The sequence below is a fragment of the Sphaeramia orbicularis genome, chromosome 20 (assembly GCF_902148855.1).
Source record: "Sphaeramia orbicularis chromosome 20, fSphaOr1.1, whole genome shotgun sequence".
NCBI lineage: Eukaryota > Metazoa > Chordata > Actinopteri > Kurtiformes > Apogonidae > Sphaeramia > Sphaeramia orbicularis.
In genome coordinates this window covers 14,525,329-14,533,343 of record NC_043976.1, presented here as the reverse complement: position 1 = coordinate 14,533,343, position 8,015 = coordinate 14,525,329, and positions in this window count along the sequence as shown.

Below are 8,015 nucleotides of genomic sequence, written 5' to 3'. Positions count from 1 at the left end.
ACCACCCTGAGGGGACAGGGAAATGATCACGACCTGGGCAACATCATTAGGCAACTGCTGTGTGGCAACGGCTGCTTGGCAGAGTGATAAGCAGAAACACTCCACTGGGAAATGCTTACAGCGCACTTAGAGGTGACAGGGATAATATGGGCCATGCACTTGTTATTCTCAGCAGAGCGGCGCATCATTTGTACTCTTCAGCTATAAATAAAGATTTGTCACAAACCAAGATATGGACTTTGGATGAGGCGCTGAGCTGTAATCGTCTTCAGTTTTATAAGTGATGATAGATATACAGTAACTTATAAAGAGCGGCTGTCTGTGGTTGGGCACATATGGCAGCTGATGAATAATCAGAGGAGGAGAAGTAATGGAGAGATCACCGTAAGGCAAGTTAGAGGAGCGTTTACATTTTATTTAGGCTTCTGGTTTGGTTGTAGTTTACTCTGGTTTTTAGGAAAATGTTTTTACTTCATTTTTATTTTGTCTTCGGGCACAGTCAGGAGACTATGAACATGTTGGATGAAAAAAAACTTTACATGAGTGATATTTTACTTTTTTTCACCTTTTTCACCTTTGTGTGTGTGTGTGTGTGTGTGTGTGTGTGTGTGTGTGTGTGGAGCCTACTGGGCTTTTACAGCTCATAATGAAGGGTGATACACTGTACTCTAAAGTGTTGGACCTGAAAAGATGCATGCAAGTCATTTTCTGCTTGATTACAAAAGGATGTGTATTTATTTCAAAACAAACAGGAAATTCACTGTGATTGTTCAAAGGTAATATTTGATATTCTGGGGAAAAACTGTGAGAAAATGGAAACAGGCAGTGCTGAGAAGGAGACTTTTTGATTGCAATGAGTTACAGATTTGTAGTTGCCTCAGTTACTTCTTACCTTTTAACAAAAATAAATAAATCAATCAATTAATTAAAAAAAATAAATAAATAATCGGTCTAGGATTAGGTTTAGGATTATATATATATATGAATTTGTAGGAGTTGCAGTCAACAATATACCTGACACTATGTTAATGTTAACTTTGGCAGCTTTAGGTGAATACAGCAACTTTTGATATGCTGATCAATTTGCCAATTTTTGATGTAGTTTTTTTTACCCTATGTAACTGAGATGTTTTTCGTAAAGATTTCAGTGAAAATGGCTGAAATTAACAAATGTCTTTGCATTGCCTCATAGTACTAGAAATACCCTTTCCATCCGTGTGTTACACTTATATGCCAGATAAATGTAGGCTGACTCATTATCATCTGAACAGTTTTTTTACCCTACATAACTGCTTGACCACGCCCCTTTGTTTACTACAAGGAAAGCCTTACAGAAGCTGAAAAGCTAGGATGAAGTCATGCATGTAGGGATGGGAATCAAGAACCGTTCATTTTGAGAACCGGTTCCCAGTAGCTTGATTCCTTGGAATCGTTTGCCTGCCTGCTTAACGATTCTGTTCATCGATTCCACCTCTGTTGTGCATGTGTGATTATGCTCCATTGTTTTGGTCAGAACGTAGCCAACATGGTGTTGAGGCAGAAACGCTCCAAGAAGATAACACCAGGGCCACTTGTAACACTTACAAAGCTTCCATTTCTTCAAAAGGGTGGAATCTGTTCAATATGCTCAGACATTTGTCCACAGCATGTGATTCAGTTGCAGGAATGTCATCTATTTGATACACTACTTAGCAAGGCTTGTGAATCTCACGGCAGAGTGAACACCAGGACGTCATCCAGGCCTGGTTCTGGTGCAGGCATTAACGTCCTGCCCCCTCACATAAAAGTGTCTGAAGGGAGGGAAAAGGAAATGAGCTGCACAACAACAGGAGACATCGAGGAATTAGTAAATCAGCATTTTAAGTTTCAGTTTCACTGTACTCGCCCCACTCCCCCAAACCAGGCCCGGCATCATCTGTTCTTATTATTTGTACATACTGTATATGTTGTATTTTCTGTGCAGAGATGGAAATATAAAAGACAGTTAATCCAAACACACCCGTTTTTATTCTTTTATTCCCTCACCCAATAAGAATCAATAAGGAATCAGATCGATAAGCAAAATTGATAATGGAATCAGAATTCTTAAATTCTAATCGATTCCCATCCCTACATGCATGACATCAAAAATAATTAAGAAAACCATCACGCCTAACGTAACACTATCTTTGTGTTCATATCTGTACTTTGTCTTTGTTTGTATGATGGGCTCTTCTAAGTCCAACAGACTCCATAAACACCTGTAATTTCAGAAAATGACCCACATAAATATGATGAACGCAAGCAGTGATCATCTGTGTCAAAGACAATGTCAACAATGAAATAAAAAAAAAAAAACTGAGTGCAGCAAGTGCTCCTGAATGACTGATGTGACAGTATTACCACAACAGGTACTTGAATGAGTCTGCTTGTGTATCTATGTGACAGACACACACTGCGCTCAGCAAAGGAAAAAATAATACCCACTATGTTGCAATTATGAGATCTGTATCAGTGATGAGATATAGCTGTGGTGATCAGGGGGAGTCATGGGCCATAACATCCTTTATCTGTATCCTGCAGGTACAGAGTTACTTTTATTAGATCAGAGTGGACCTGAACCATCCACTGACCTGAGACGCCTACGCCACATGGACAAACTCATATAAATGTCATTAATATTAATCGATAATAAACATTGACATTTCCTTATGTCTCAGTCCGAGAAAGAACTAAACGCAGATTAAATCTGACAGTGGATCATTTCCTATTGCCTGTACGGGGAGGATTATTGAAAGACTTAATTTTTCTTGTAATTATGAGATACAGTATCGCATAATTATGAGATCTTTTCTCATAATTCTGAGATAAGGGGTCTAAAAATATTTTTCTTCAATGAATGCAATACATAGCTATAAAGTCCTGCCACTTTAGGTTTTCTGTGGTAGTCAGTGGTAAGAAAGTATCCCATTGGGACTGAACTTTGAGGGGAAAAACGAACATTGGAAACAATAGTAATAGGAGGTCAATGGCTACCCAGATAGCAATTACCTTTGGGCCGGATCCGCATTAAAGCCTTTACATCCGTTTATTCCTTACATCTGTTTTCTGACTTTGGACCAAATCTGCATCTGATCCGTCTTTCATCTCTCTCTAGCAGTTTCGGAGTTGTGCTGGCTTACTGATCCGGCCCAGAACAGTCTCCCATCACACAACCAAGACTGATTTTCAAAGTTGTAATGCTGATCTGGACCAGAATCGCAAAATGAATCTGGACCAGAGTCGTAATACAAATCTGGGCCAACATGATTCTTGTGTATATTGTAGATGTGATTGAATGGAGCTGGGCCAGAGCTGGACCGTTTCTGTAGAACACAGGTGTCAAACATGTGGCCCAGGGGCCAGAACCGGCCCGCCAAAGGTTCTAATCTGGCCCGCAAGATGAATTTACAAAGTGCAAAAATGCAAAAATTACCCTGAAGATATTAACAGTCAAGGGCATCAAACTCAAAAATAATAGCATAATAACCTAGAAATAATGACTCCAAATTTTCTTGTTGGTTTAACGTGAAAAAAATAATACATTATGCCTGTAAATGACGGCAACACCAATTTTTTTTCTCTTTTATTTATTACAAAGAACATTAACTTCTGATATCCTATAACAAGAAAATGTCAATAACCTGAACAAACATGAACCTGGAATGTCTAAAGAAAAATAAGTGCAATTTTAACAATATTCTGTCTCTTTTGTGCCTCGGCAGATCTGATCTGTAATGCACATGTAGAAATCATAAGTTGAGGCACAATATTGATAAAATTGTACTTATTTGTCTTCCAAAATTTCAGTTTTTTCAGGGTTTTCACATCTTTTTTGTTTTGTATAGAAATAGTTTCATCATTTAATGTTATTTTTTGCACTAAAAAATTTGGTGTTGTCATTATTTATAGGCTATTCTGCTATTATTTCACTGGTCCGGCCCGGTGGAGGTCAAATCGGGCTGAATGTGGCCCCTGAAAGAAAATGAGTTTGACACCCCTGCTGTAGAAGATCCATTTCGTGGCGCAGTACCTGTTTTGGCTCGATGTGCGTTTGGACACCGGGACGGATCTGCCAAACGGTTTCGGGCCGAGTCGGGGTGCGATTCTGTTCCAGATCTGTCCCAGTATCTCTTTGCTCTCTGGATAGGGACAATATTTGGATCCTAGTTGAACTGCGTTAGAGTAATGATTTTCAATACTTAAAGTTAGATTTGACCTAAATTACAATGATTTTGCTGTAATATCCAAGGCACAAATTGCTTGTTTTCTCCCACTGTGGTTTTTGAGCACCACCAGGCCTAGCTTATGCTTATGCTAACATAAGACAAATCCAGAACTATTGTAAGTCTTTCTTATTTTTTCCTGTTTTTAATTTACCATGTATGTTCATAACAGGTTTTTCCCTTTTTTTTTGACACCAGGACCCAAGTGCTTCAGTGACAAAGAAAGGAGAGGTGACCCTCAGAAGCCTCATGCCTGTATGAGGTTGACAAATTCAGCTGCTATATGTGATCGTGTTCCAAACTAGCATTTAATAGCTGAGGTCTGACATTTACAGGGTGTCCAAAAAAAGTGTATACACACTTTAAATAATTGTAAAGTAACTGTTTATTAAAATTCATTTAATTTTCCAAATGTAATAGAATTTACAAACATCATTTTATTGTTTTGTCACCGCCTATTCTGAAACTGACATCTGTTCTGGTCCAGACGCTGCTGACAACGCCAAGAAATGGAATCACACATCACCAAACAATTCCCTCGGTATTTGCGTACATTCACATTAATGGCTGCTCTCAATTCAGCAACTGCTGCAGGTCTCATAGCGTAGACTTTGTCTTTTAGGTATTCCCATAAAAAAAGTCTAGTGGTGTGAGGTCTGTTGAATGCGTAGGGTATTCAGCGAAACCCCTCCATCCAATCCACCTGTTTGGCAAGTTCACCAAACCTCATTTCATTTCATTTATTTTCATTTTTTCATTTTTCATTTATTTATTTGTGTCAGACATGTAAATAATTACAGTCCATAGAGTATAATAAACATTAAAAAAATAAAAATAATAAAATAAAATAATAATAATAATAATTGAAAAGGTTTATAGATAGATAGATAGATAGATAGATAGATAGATAGATAGATAGATAGATAGATAGATAGATAGATAGATAGATAGATAGATAGATAGATATACACACACAGGGTGGGGAAGCAAAATTTACAATGAACATTTAGTTGTTTTTTCTCAGCAGGCACTGCATCAATTGTTTTGAAACCAAACACATATTGATGTCATAATCATACCTAACACTATTATCCATACCTTTTCAGAAACTTTTGCCCATATGAGTAATCAGGAAAGCAAACGTCAAAGAGTGTGTGATTTGCTGAATGCACTCGTCACACCAAAGGAGATTTCAAAAATAGTTGGAGTGTCCATAAAGACTGTTTATAATGGAAAGAAGAGAATGACTATGAGCAAAACTATTACCAGAAAGTCTGGAAGATACTATTAAAGAAGAATGGGAGAAGTTGTCACCCGAATATTTGAGGAACACTTGCGCAAGTTTCAGGAAGCGTGTGAAGGCAGTTATTGAGAAAGAAGGAGGACACATAGAATAAAAACATTTTCTATTATGTCAATTTTCTCGTGACAAATAAATTCTCATGACTTTCAATAAATTAATTGGTCATACACTGTCTTTCAATCCCTGCCTCAAAATATTGTAAATTTTGCTTCCCCACCCTGTGTATTTATTTATTTATTTATTTATTTACACACACACACACACACACACACACACACATATATATATAAAAACAACACACATGCACACACCCTATTTTCAATAACAAGTATAAAGATGCTGGTGCCAGTATTTAACAAGTGTAGAATCAGCATAAAAGTCAGAGTTAACTATTGTAAAAATCACAACATTTCTAGAGTGACTTAAACGCAGTATAAAATTCCAAATTGCTTTCCGTAACACCTCATAATAAGAGCGAACATTATTAAAACAGAACATACCACTAGCACTACAGCTACGATAAAAACCATGTATAATACAGAATGCATTGTTAAAAGCAACTCTGACTGAGGGAGCAGTACAACGTTTAAAATTAACCCATAAGTAACAGAGATAAATATTCAAGCAAAAAGATATGAACAATTTATTCTTAACAGTAAGTGGAACTAAAATAAAACCTGTGAGAGATAAAATTACTCCTGCCATAAAGACTCCTAACCTTAGTTTGAATGTCATTGCCTCACACCACTAGACTTTTTTTATGGGAATACGTAAAAGACAAAGTCTACGCTATGAGACCTGCAACAGTCGCTGAATTGAGAGCAGCCATTGAACGTGAATGCACACAAATACCAAGAGAATTGTTTGGTGATGTGTGCGATTCCATTGCTTCACGTTGTCAGCAGTGTCTGGACCAGAACAGATGTCAGTTTGAGAACAGGCGGTGAAAAAACAATAAAATTATGTTTGTAAATTCTATTACATTTGGAAAATTAAATGAATTTTAATGAACACCTACTTTACAATTATTTAAAGTGTGTATACATTTTTTTGGACACCCTGTATTTTTGTGTTAAAATATTAAAAGCGTCTCACATATAGCAACGCTATAACACAGATGTTTTACAGAGAAAACAATATTTTGACTATAATATTTTAACATTTAAATGAATTGAAGGAACTTTCAGCGATATAATGCTAAATTCACAATGCACACATGTTCCTGTTAAACTTGTCATATGACATGTCAAGTTTTCCTCATTAAATAAATGTCTGAAACAGGTACATCTTTGTTATGACATGTTCGATAGTGTTATGGTGCAACTGGTCATTGAAATCGGATTGTCAACTTGTTATATCAATTAAATTCCATAATATATACACTCAATTAAGAAGGAAGGGCATTCTAATCAATATTTAAATGCAGCCTTTTAAAAAAATATATACGCAGTTAATTCAAGTCTTGTTTAGTTAATATGTTAACTGCCTGAACAAAATTTTTAACCCTTTCATGTATAGTGGTCACTACAGCGGACAGTTATTCTACAGCTGTTCTCTTGTATATTCATGGATTTTGTTATTTTATTTTCATATCAGCCAACACAATATACAATACACTGCAACTGATAACATTACTGTAACTTGGCTGTTCTTGATAAACCAAATCTAACATGTTTGAGTGTAAATCAATTCCTTGTTATTGTTATTAGACTGTAATTAATAACAAAAGTTTTTTTTTTTTTTTGGCATATTATCTCCATGAAGTGACTAGTATTGGAGTTCACTACAAACAAAAAGTTAAGGATATTTCTTTTTTTTTTTTTTTTTTTTTTTTGTTGTTGTTGTCATTTTTGCCATTTGTAAATAAAACTATGTCTGGTCATTAAAAAAACGTAATCCAATTCAATTCACACACAAAAAAAGTAAAAAGCATTGGGCAAAAATCCCAACTGAAAAAAACAGCCCCAAAAATTTTAAATATCCATAACTTTTTGTTTGTAGTGTATGTTAAAATGTGTGGAAAACATCAAATTTGCAGCATTTAATGTTTTTATTTCATAGTTTTCACACAGTATATCAGTAAATACACGTTTCGTTGCTTTAAAAATTAAACGCACATTTTTGCAACTCCATGAAAAATAGCTTCATAAAAAAAAAAGAAAAAATGATCTCATTGTTTTTTAAATGCCTAAAGAGGAATTTTAAAAAATCTTGATTAACGTTCTCATAATTCATGCATGAAAGGGTTAAAGTAATGCATAGTACATTTTGCTTTTTTTTTTTTTTTTTTTGCTTACAATTAAAATTTCAAGAAGTTGGTTGAACTTCAAAAAAGTAGTTGGAAAATGTTGCCTTATTTTAACAATGCAACAGTTTTTACAGTGTGAACACCATGTATAATATTTTCCTGAAAGCCTTACAACTGGGTGTAGAGTCTCTAAGGGTCTCATAAATTTTATTTGCTTTCA